Source organism: Lissotriton helveticus, chromosome 2_1 (assembly GCF_964261635.1).
Source record: "Lissotriton helveticus chromosome 2_1, aLisHel1.1, whole genome shotgun sequence".
Lineage (NCBI taxonomy): Eukaryota > Metazoa > Chordata > Amphibia > Caudata > Salamandridae > Lissotriton > Lissotriton helveticus.
Genome location: NC_136059.1, coordinates 651,105,319 through 651,117,506, shown reverse-complemented (window position 1 = coordinate 651,117,506; position 12,188 = coordinate 651,105,319).

Here is a 12,188-nt window from a genome sequence, read left to right as displayed (position 1 = left end):
AATAATAGTTTGAAACTGCACACACAGGCTCTGTAATGGCAGGCTGGAGAGATGCTTAAAGGACTACTTAAGTGGATGGACAATCAGTGTTGCAGGCCCACTAGTAGCATATAATTTACAGACCCTGGATACCTGTTGTATCACTGTACTAGAGACTTATAGGTAAATTAAATATGCCAATGGAACCTTATTTTAAGGTGGGAACATGTGCACTTTAGCACTGGTTAGCAATGCTAAAGTGCTCATAGTCCTAATGCTAGCAATAAAGAGATCAGAAAAATGAAGGAGGAAAGCAAAAACTTAGGGTAGACCACCCTAAATCAGACAAGTCTAGCAGGGTAGTATTGGCTTTGCCATAAGTATTAACTGCAGTCTCTATGCTATCAGGCTTGGGAGCCTAATTGGCCTTTTATGTCTGTGGGGGAGGTGAGATTTGTTTCAATACAGATCTGTAGAGGTTTAGCCTACGGAGAACCGGGCTACCTGAAATTCATCATGGATGCCTGGTGACTCTCACTGTGGATGGCCAGATGTTCATCAATTAGCCCATTTACGAGCAGTTATAGCATGTGTAGCATAATACCATGCTGACTTACTCCCCTAGTATCCACCAGTTCTTCTCAATCAGGTTTGAGTATTTTTTTAAAAACCTTTTTGGCTTGCAGGAAGTTCCTATTCCTTGGTTTTCAGGATTACCTGTCCAGTTATCTTTATATTTATATTTATAGAATATAACCTCTTCATGGTCTGACGAAAGCTATTTTCAAACACCAGTTCCTCGAAACCAACTGAACAGATATGCACCAAACCAAGCAAATGCACTTCTTTGAGTATAGTTAAATTTTTATGCAAAGTTAGGTGTAATTTCATTCAGCTGTTTTTCTGTATTGAGGAGCAAAGACGCTTATTGGAGCTGACATTGGAAATGTAACTCCCCCCCATCTCTTTTTGGCACAATTCTCATTTGTTCTGAAAAAACTCACTATCTTTGCCCCTTCAGAGTGAGGGCTCTCCTGCATTCTTCTAACCCAATATATCTTCATGAACTATGGGGTTAGTTGTTTCTCCCTTGGCTTGAATATTACTTGACAGTACCCCCTCCAATACTACTGACTTCATTTTCCTCACACCTCTGTTTTTTGCTTCAAATACCTTTGGACATTAGTGATCTCTGTTCTACTAGGATATTTTTACTGCTCTTTTGACACCCCACTTTATACGTTTAGAATGGAAAACCCTGAAAAAGCAGTGAATGCTTCATAGCTGCAACAACAAAAGCAAAGGTAAAAAAACAGTCCTGATTGAGCTGCACAGCAAACCACAACAACTTGATACATATTTGACATTACTCTGCACCCATATACTGCACATCAATATGTGCTTCCAAGTGTGCATCACAATGAGTATCTAGTGTACTTCAGCCTGAGTGATGTTGTTCCTTGTCTGTATCTCTGTAATGCACAAAACACTTTGTACCAGAACAATATATTACCCAGTGCTGCCCTCATGGGCAGCATCCATTTCCCCCTGGTGCATAGTAAAATGTTTGCCAGAATCACACATCATTTTTTTGTAACTTGAGCATACACCTCATGTAAATCATTTTGTGGGACTAGTTTGAGAAGAACATGTTTCTAATCAATACATTTTCTGTGGGATTTATTATCCCCTCACCTCCATCATCCTCATTCCAATCCTGACTTTTGAGGTGTTTCCTCCCCTGAAAGAGATTTACACGTTAGGAATCATAGATTCCTTTAGCCTAACATTGTCTTCTATGTCTATGATAGAAGCATAAAGCCCCACCTCTCCTGCCAATCCTCCTGTTTTGTTTCTCTGTCCGGCAGATCAGAGGTGAGTCACGCTACTCGTTTTTGTTTTTACAGTTTTTCAGTGAATATTTACTTGTGTCCCAGTAACTGGGTGTTGTTTGTTTATTCTGTTTCGTCACCGCTGTACGTGGCAGACTGCCTGCACTACAGGCGACACGCTCCCCGTTTATGTGCCTGGCTTGGGACAGGGAGCTTGGGGACTCGCGACTGCATCTGTCCTAAGGCAGTCGATGAGCCGCAGTGCCGGTGTCTGAACCCAGGGCCGGTGGCCAGTTACGGGGGTTTCCACGAGGCTGCACATTTTTGGCCAGGTTGAAATCTCACGGGGGTGTGATTGTGTTACTGGGCACCTGTATTTAATCAGGGAGGGCATGTCGGTAGCGACTTTGTTTTCCCTGCAGTCAACATAAAACACTGAGGCAAAAAACACCATGTTGAGGCCCGACCTGAGGATAAGGTGGAGGAGGTGCTCCAAATTTCACTTTCAGAGCTGCAGGCTCTAATTAAATGATTAAAGAGGCAGTGGACATGGCTGTGGGGGATTACTCTGTCTCCAAATATCCTCGGCTGGATGGGCCTGAGGACGGCGCTGATGCTGAGCCTCGACGCAAATACGTTCAGGACACCCAAATGAAGGCGCTCTTGTCCTATATCAAGGATGTGTTGGGATTTGGTGGGAACCCCCCATGGAAGTTGGGTTTCATTCTCAGCATAGTGCTGCTGATCATGATGATTTGTCCTTTCATGGTGTGCTTAAGGCTCTGCTGTCTAAGGAGTGGAAGGACCCTGACAAACAGTCTATTCCACTTGTTAGGGCAAACATTATGTGTTGCAGGACTTTGCTGTTTCCACAGACTCCTAAGGTGAACACCATATTGGCTGCCATGGTGTCTCTTTCTAGTTTGGCTTTGGAGGATTCCACATTGTCTGATGTGGTGGACAAAAAGTTTGAGGCTTCCCTTAAGAGGACATACGCGGCTGCTAATTTCTGCATATGAGCCAGTACGTATGCAGCTTATGCATCTCAAGCCCTGCTCAAGATTTTCAAATTTTACATGATAAGTTGTGGTCTGATTGCACCCCTGTCCTGGCTAATATGGAGTTGCTCTCCTAGGTCTTTTCGGATATAACTTTTGATAGCTTTTGGGCAGCTTCCTCATCAGCTGGGGCTTCTTTTACTGGTCAGAGGTTGTTATGGTTGAAGTGATAGAAACTGGATGCTAGCCAGCGTGCCTTGGTTATGAAGCTTCATTTCACTGGTCAGAAGCTTTTTGGGCCTGAACTGGATGCTCTTGTGCAGAAATCTGCAGAGGAGAAGAAGGTTTTGAAACATTTCCAATTGCATGTGGGCAGACACTCTTTTGTTCAGAAAAATCCTGCCCTGCACCTCTAGACAAACATCCATTTTGTGGCCTGGCCCATGGTTAGGGGGCTGCATTTGCTGGAAAATCCCGACAGAACTTCCAGGTCGGTGGTGAACAGCCACCCAAATGACTATAACGTAGTGGGGACTCACCTCCGTCTTTTTCATCATCAGTGGCTTGCCTCGATTTCCAACGTGTGGGTCCTACTGGTTGTCAGTCAGGGCTATCAGATTCCCTCCTGGCAGTCCCTCCCCAGGCTTGGTTCCTTGCTATTCCATTGCCAAGGGGCAAATAAAACAATCTCTGCTAGAGAAGTGGGCAATCATCCCTGTGCCTCCCTTACAAAGGAGAAATGGTTTCTATTCACTGCTGTTTTTGGTTCTAAAACACGATGAATGCCTCCGGCCTGTTCTGGACCTAAAGTTGCTGGAAAAAGATCTGGTAGTGGAACACTTCAAGATGGTTTTGATCCAGTCTATTCTTCCTTTGCTGGTGCAGGCTGCTTCCTGGTGACGCATACTTTCATGTTCACGGTCATCAGTTGAGCTAGAAGTATCTTCGATTTGCTGTTGGCAACAACCACTTTCAGTTCCAAGTCTTGCTCTTTGGCCTGGCTACCTCTCAGAGAGTCTTTACCAAGTTGTTGGCCTCAGTGGTGGCGCTTTTTCACTTACAATGCATTTCTGTTTTTCTATATCGACAATTTGTGCCCCGGTGGATCATCTTCTGGGAAAGTCCACTATGTCGACCAGGGCTTGGCTGAGAGTTCAGAGCCTGATGTCGGCCTCCATGGTGGTTGTACAATGGGCCCAGTTTAATCCCAAGCCCCTGGTGACTCATGTCCGTTGCTTTTGGAGTTCCGGCTCATGCAACTACGATCATCTAATCCCGGTGACGCCTGCTGTCAGGAACGCTTGGTGGCAGTCGGGGGAAAATCTGACGTGAGGCATGCCGTTCTGCTATCCCCCACTGGTATATCTCACCACAGGTGCCAGCATGTGGTTCTGGGGGTAGCGTTAGGAGATCAGGAGAGGCAGGGTGTCTGGTCAGTTTGGGATGCACTTCAGTTCTCCAATTGGAAGGAGATGACTTTGGTCTGGCAGGCCTTAACCCCTTCGACGCTCATGACGAGCTCAGCTCGTCATGAGGTACACCTCTCGTACACTCATGACGAGCTGAGCTCGTCATGAACCGTGGGTTTTTACAATCTTCAGCGCACTGCGGTAAATCTGACTGTGCTGATGGTGTTAAGGGTTGTTTCCGCTCTGTTAGGGGAACATCTGGTTGTAGTTCATATGGACAATCAGGTCTCCAGGTCTTATCTGAAAAGGCAAGAGGGGGACCCAATGTCGGATTCTGAATGTCATTGTGGCTTGAATCTTTGCTTGAGTGGAGCCCCATCTTCTTGCTCTTTCTGCTGTGTATGTTCGGGGGTCACTCAACGTTCAGGCCAACTGTCTGAGCAGAAACACGCCGTCTTCTGTGAATAGCCAGTGTCTAACCCAGGGTGGTGTGGAGTGCAAAAAAACGATGGATTTAGGCCCAGATCCTTGTACTGGGGTGAATGTATGACATTGTTCTGCATTCTGTCCATCAACTGTGTTTTTTGCAATTTTCACCCCGAGTGGGCTGGGTATGCTCAGACGTGAGTCCCAGGCTCTCCACACCACTGGAGTCAAGCTATCCAGGCTGATGAAGGCTGATAGCCAGAAACCGGTCCTTGGATGCTTGATTCCGGTCTGGGAAAGACATGGCTTGGTAGTTCGGACTGGACTGTTCCCATGAGGCACAGGGTCAGAGCTGATTTGCATATAGCCAGTGTCTAACCCAGGGTGGTGTGGAGTGCAAAAAAACGATGGATTTAGGCCCAGATCCTTGTACTGGGTGAATGTATGACATTGTTCTACATTCTGTCCATCAACTGTGTTTTTTTGCTATTTTCACCCCGAGTGGGCTGGGTATGCTCAGACCTGAGTCCCAGGCTCTCCACACCACTGGAGTCAAGCTATCCAGGCTGATGAAGGCTGATAGCCAGAAACCGGTTCTTGGATGCTTGATTCCGGTCTGGGAAAGACATGGCTTGATAGTTCGGACTGGACTGTTCCCATGAGGCACAGGGTCAGAGCTGATTTGCATATAGCCAGTGTCTAACCCACGGTGGTGGAGTGCAAAAAAACGATGGATTTAGGCCCAGATCCTTGTACTGGGGTGAATGTATGACATTGTTCTACATTCTGTCCATCAACTGTGTTTTTTGCAATTTTTACCCCGAGTAGGCTGGGTATGCTCAGACGTGAGTCCCAGGCTCTCCACACCACTGGAGTCAAGCTATCCAGGCTGATGAAGGCTGATAGCCAGAAACCGGTTCTTGGATGCTTGATTCCGGTCTGGGAAAGACATGGCTTGGTAGTTCGGACTGGACTGTTCCCATGAGGCACAGGGTCAGAGCTGATTTGCATATAGCCAGTGTCTAACCCACGGTGGTGGAGTGCAAAAAAACGATGGATTTAGGCCCAGATCCTTGTACTGGGGTGAATGTATGACATTGTTCTACATTCTGTCCATCAACTGTGTTTTTTGCAATTTTTACCCCGAGTGGGCTGGGTATGCTCAGACGTGAGTCCCAGGCTCTCCACCGCACTGGAGTCAAGCTATCCAGGCTGATGAAGGCTGATAGCCAGAAACCGGTCCTTGGATGCTTGATTCCGGTCTGGGAAAGACATGGCTTGGTAGTTCGGACTGGACTGTTCCCATGAGGCACAGGGTCAGAGATGATTTGCATATAGCCAGTGGCTAACCCAGGGTGGTGTGGAGTGCAAAAAAACGATGGATTTAGGCCCAGATCCTTGTACTGGGGTGAATGTATGACATTGTTCTACATTCTGTCCATCAACTGTGTTTTTTGCAGTCTTCTGTGAAGTATCACATCTCAGATCAGGAGTTCAGCTGAGTTTGTGTGGCGTTCCGTGATCCCTGGCTGGATCTGTTTGCGTCTCCACACAATGCAATGTTTCATCTTTAATGCTTGGAGACTCCTGTTCCCAGGGTTTGGGCGGTCAATGCCCTCTCAGTCCCGTGGCCCAATGGGGCTCTCTATGCTTCCTCCACCATTCCCCTTCTACCTATGGTGCAGCAGAAGATTCGGGAGGAGATGACATCAGTTATTCTGATTGCTCTTTTTTGACCTCGGAGGTCTTGGTTCCCTCTGCTGTATCTCTTTTCCAGGGGGTGTTTCTTTCTCTGTACCTTCACCCGTCTCCAGTCCAGTTTCCCTCCCTATCTGTGTCACATCTTTGGCATCTTCAGCTGATGGCCTGGTTTGTGAAAGGGCTGGTTTGATGGGTCTGGGTTGTTCTAGTGTTGTGGCTCTTGAGATTTAGGAATCACGTAAACTCTCAACCTTGAAGTCTTACATGAAACAGTGGGGTTCTTTTCAGAAATGCTGTGTTTCTAAGGATTTGGATCCCCTGACTGTGGATACTTTTTCTATTTTAGACTTTTTGCGGGATGGGTTTCTGAAGGGCTTAGCCCTGTCCACTCTTGGCACCCAGTGGGCCGCTTTCTGGGTGTTTCATGTACAAGGGTATTTCTCCTGTAGTATAGTTCCTATATCCCTGATAGGCTCTGCGCATTGGAATAATATACACTATACTTGTGGCATAGGACTGAGGTCAGTATGCCTCTATCGAGTACATTAAACTTAATTACTTGTGTGTGCCAACTAACTCAGAGGCCACTACAAACTTCTCAAATGAACAAGAAGGGATTAGTTTCTAACAACCGCATAAACATGAAAACTTTGTTTCCCTTAGTATCAGAACAGTCTCATAATCGTGGAAACAATAGATAACAGTTTCACTCAGTCAATCGTGCATGCTTTGTTTCTACAGAGTTTACACAAAAATGGGTAGACGGGAGTTTCAATAAAAAATGTTTATTGAACAGTCTTATTTCTCATGCAAGAGATATGAACTGCTACAATCGTAAGATAGAATGCGAAGTATAATACGTACAGCGTTAGCAGTAAGTTTAGATAATACTGCAATAGCATGGTTTGTAGTTTTGACATATATTCATAAAAATACATACATAAATAACACAGGCTAACATGTGAATACTCTTCTGGTGCTTCTAGCTAGGTCTAGCCCAGTGTGCCTAACCTAAGTGTAGTACGAGGTAAGAAGTAGGTGCTGTTTCTCTATAGTCTAGTTTAGCTATAGTAAGGATTGGTGTTGCCAAGATTTGCTAAAAGTCCCTCTTGGTTCTAGTCTGCTCCATACCTTAGAATGAGAGAGGTTGGAATCTTTTTCCGGGTCTCGATCTCTAACACCCCGCAAGGGGAGTCAGAAACACTGGAGCTCAACTTCCTTCCGAACTTGCTGTGACGAGCCGTGCAAGTATGCAACCGTGACTTGCCATGGCAAGTAAAGGTATATTTATACTTCAAAGGTGTTTAGGAATGCCAGTATTGATGTAAAAGTCAGGCAGGGGAACGTCAGGAATGAACCCCTAAGGAAAAGTGCACCTGAATGCATAATAAAGGAGTTCTTGGAGAAATCATTAATCTAAGCAAGGGGAAGTCCTAAAGGCTTAAGAGTCTGGTTTTCCAAGAACTCGTTGTGATGTGGATGGACGGATGTAGGTGGCCACGCCTGAATTTGAATAGCATGGATAATGCCTAAGTAAGGGTTGGATTTCTATGCCTAAATACGGGCAATGCGAATTGTGCCTATGTAAGGGTGTGAATCGGGAAACCTATATAGTATCTAAATCGACACACAACACCAACTCCAGTTTCGTATGAACAACATTATTAAATTCTAAACATGCTAAGCATATATAAAATATAGTTACACATGAATTGCTAAAAACATGGCTAAAACATATTTCTGAAAAATGCATTTAAAACTGTGCAATGCATACAATGCAATGGTGCTGTACATATTAAAGCAATGTTTCAATCTAAGCATAAGCATAAGTTGGCATTTGAATGAATGAATCATAAACATATATACTTTATGAAATAGCTCGTAAATACAGAAGAAAAAGGGACAAAGCCATTTCATGTCAGGTTACATATTACAATTTGTTGTTTGACAAGGTGACATATTGTCCCTGGAAATGTTTCAGAGAAGTCTGTTCTCTAAGAATAGTTCGACTATAAGCAGATTACTGTGCCAAAAATGAAAAATACAAATTTGGAGAAAAGAAAATATTCATTAGAAAAAGTTCCAAGTTTAGTCTTTGATTTTGAAAAATGAAGGCCAGATTCAGAGTCTTCCCGGTACACTGTGTGCTGAATCAAAAGTCAGTGTATGGGGACAGAGAAACATGATATCTTCTAATCCTGTAGCCAAAAAGTTGTTGGTGAAAGATGGATTACCTCGTTTCGAAGACTAACCACACATAGATGAGAAGCATCGCCTTCAGCATTGGAAGCTTCACCAATGTTTGATTCCGATGTTACCTGTGTGCCTGTTGATTCCTCTTGTACCTCAGCAGCAGCAATTTGCGCCTGTGAGAGCTCAATAAATGCCGTCATCCGGATTGGTAGCTGCTGGGCATGGGCAGATATCTAGCACACATTCTTCCCCGCAAAGTAGGCAGCGTAGAACAGGTAAGATGCAATCTTGCCAGATTGGTCTGAATGACAGAAACCATGTGATATTTAATTCTCGTAGACAAGGCAAACCCAAAATTTGGACAATGCGCTCACAACACTTCCTTTCCAGAAGAGCTTTCTCTACTGTGCTGGGAGTGACGCCGGTGGATTGGCTTGTCATATCGTAGCAGTAGGAATTAAAACAGGATCCCTGCTACGAGTACTAAAAGTAGTGGCAGTCCGCCAAACACAGAGTGCACAAAGTTGGGAATTATTCAGAGGACTGCTTGAAAAGGTGCTAACAGTCCTAAACACACGTTCTTAAATACATGTACGATACCGCTCGTATCAGACATGCTTAAGATACATCCCAACATTTCTGAGAAATGTATAGGGCAGTTTGTATTCAAAAGGACATATATCTCGGCTGAAGTCCTTGCGACTTGTAGAATATAGGTTTCTTTGGCCGAGGTCAGAGGCACTGTTTGTTGCAAAATAATGGCTTTCATTCTGCCTAGAGTATCAATTTGTATAGAAGAGATGTTCAGTGAAAGCCATAAAGGCGACTTCCTGGCTGTCTCAGTTTGACGGAACCAGATTTGCATACAGCAAGTGACCCTGGATGTAACCGTTACTAGATATGGGATACCTGGCAACATATATAGAAGCAAAATGCACACCTTTTCCTTTATTCTTTCAACATTTTTTTCACTGTTTTCTCTGTTTTCTTTTCTTAGCGTGCAGACTGGGAAGAACAAAGCCCAAAAAACACTTTTTAAACATAACACCATTTTGGAGCGACATCTCGCGCCAACCAGTCGCACAGCGTCATTGTGCCTACTCTGGCAATTTATAAAAAAATGTAATCCTTTTTAATTCCAACTTGTTACTCCTTAGTTTTTCTCAGTGTTCCTCTTTTCAACATGCTTGAATTCCACAAACGGAGTGATCATGCCATTTTCCATGTTTCTAATGTTCCTACCGTGCCCATCCGGACCTCTCTGTAATAACACAACTTAAGCATATTTCATGCAGGGCAGTGTTTATTCCTTAGTACCCAATGCATTTCGTGCTTACTAACACTTCTTCAGAGGTCACTATAATCAATAAAATGTTAAAAAATTCCTGTTATTACACATGTATTCTAATTTCTATTCAGCTATTCTAGTACATTGTGCACAAAACAATCTTTTGATTTTAATAAACGAAACCCATCCTGTCTACCGAACTAGCAACAACATTCCCTTTAAACATGAAACACGAGATTCACTCTCCTCGCTACCTCCTGCTTGTATCCCTTACTCACTACATTCTGATTTAGCCCTCGTACTTCACCCGTTTCCAAAACAGTCTCAAAGCAGTGTGCCTCACTTAAAGTCTCCCCTCATCCCATTCTGCTACAAAACCCTATTCTAAACGTCTTGCCCTCCATCAGTATGTTCACTTTTTGTCAGCCTTTTTCCATGCATCTAGCCTCAATAGTACTCTTGATTTACTCCCCTAAACAAGATTCACACTGCAAAACATGCACATACTTGCTCTGAGCTATTAAAAACCTTCCATCCTTCGAGCGGCTGCACCAAAAACGTATCCCTACTCCTCCTTTCTACACCCTTAAAACCCTTTCCTTCTCCCCGCCCGCTTATCACATCAATTACGAATTTCCTGCTCTTTGGACATTGTAATTGATGACGCCTGATGCTGTTGCTATGAAAAACTGCATTTCCCACAATCTCATTTGTGGCAGTCTGTTAACCCAAAATAAAAGTCTCGTAATTGTTTCTATACCATGAACACAAGAGTTCCACATGATATAATGTCCTTTTCCTTATCGTTTAAACTCTGTCCATCATGGACCACGATGTCATTTCCAAGCGTGTGGAATAACGCGTCCTTTTCTTATTTATGATGATGCAATCTTATGGGTGCAATCCCAATGCTGGGCATTCTGTGTGGATCAATACATATAGAATCAGGATGCACACCTTTTCCTTTATGCTTTCAACACTTTTTTCACTGTTTTCTCTGTTTTCTTTTCTTAGTGTGCAGACTGGGAAGTACAATGCCCAAAAAGCCCTTTTTAAACATACCACCATTTTGGAGCGACATCTCGCGCCAACCAGTCGCACAGCGTCATTGTGCCTACTCCGGGAATTTATACAAAAATGTAATCCTTTTTAATTCTAACTTGTTACTCCTCAGTTTTTCTCGGTGTTCCTCTTTCCAACATGCTTGAATTCCACAAGCGGAGTGATCATGCCATTTTCCATGTTTCTAATGTTCCCACCGTGCCCATCCGGACCTCTCTGTAAGAACACAACTTAAGCATATTTCATGCAGGGCAGTGTTTATTCCTTAGTACCCAATGCATTTCGTGCTTACTAGCACTTCTTCAGAGGTCACTATAATCAATAAAAACAATCATATGTTAAACAATTCCAGTTATCACACATGCATTCTAATTTCTATTCAGCTATTCTAGTACATTGTGCACAAAACAATCTTTTGATTTTAATAAACGAAACCCATCCTGTCTACCAAACTAGCAACAACATTCCCTTTAAACACGAAACATCAGATTCACTCTCCTCGCTACCTCCTGCTTGTATCCCTTACTCACTACATTCTGATTTAGCCCTCGTACTTCACCCGTTTCCAAAACAGTCTCAAAGCAGTGTGCCTCACTTAAAGTCTCCCCTCATCCCATTCTGCTGCAAAACCCTATTCTAAACGGATTACATATTTGTATAAATTGCCGGAGTAGGCACAATGACGCTGTGCGACTGGTTGGCGCGAGATGTTGCTCCAAAATGGTGTTTTACCTGGCAGCATGCCACAGCAGCTGTGATCATTCAACATGAGGTAACTTCCATTTGAAAGTTGTCCAAAAATTGGATTAATCACTGCAGCTGGTGAACCTTGCAGGTGGCAAGATAAGTTTAAAGTGGAACCATCACAGGCCCCGTGTAAATTAATACCCTGGCGTAGGAGAGAACCGCTTAGTGTGTTTTCACAGTTTGTACCGCTAAGAAACACTTCACGCCCCCCACTCCAACATCTGTGTGTGTAAGGTAAATCCCAGGATGTATTGATGTATCTTTTACCCAACCTTTCATATTTGCCTGCTGGTATATGTGTTACGCAATACTGACAATGGAAAGTTGGAACCGGCAGAGTAATTTTACCATGTTTGATCCACTCAGTAGCTGGTTTTTCTGCCACCGTGAATGGTAATTTTTCCAGTTTTTCAATGCTCAGCACCGTATAGCCTGCTCCCCTCGGTGCCAGTTTGAATTGTTTATCAGTGAGATTGAATTCTGAAAAAAGTGACGTGTTGATTAAACACCAAGGCACATAGCCTGCAGGCAAGTTTTTTAGCGTCCAGCCTAA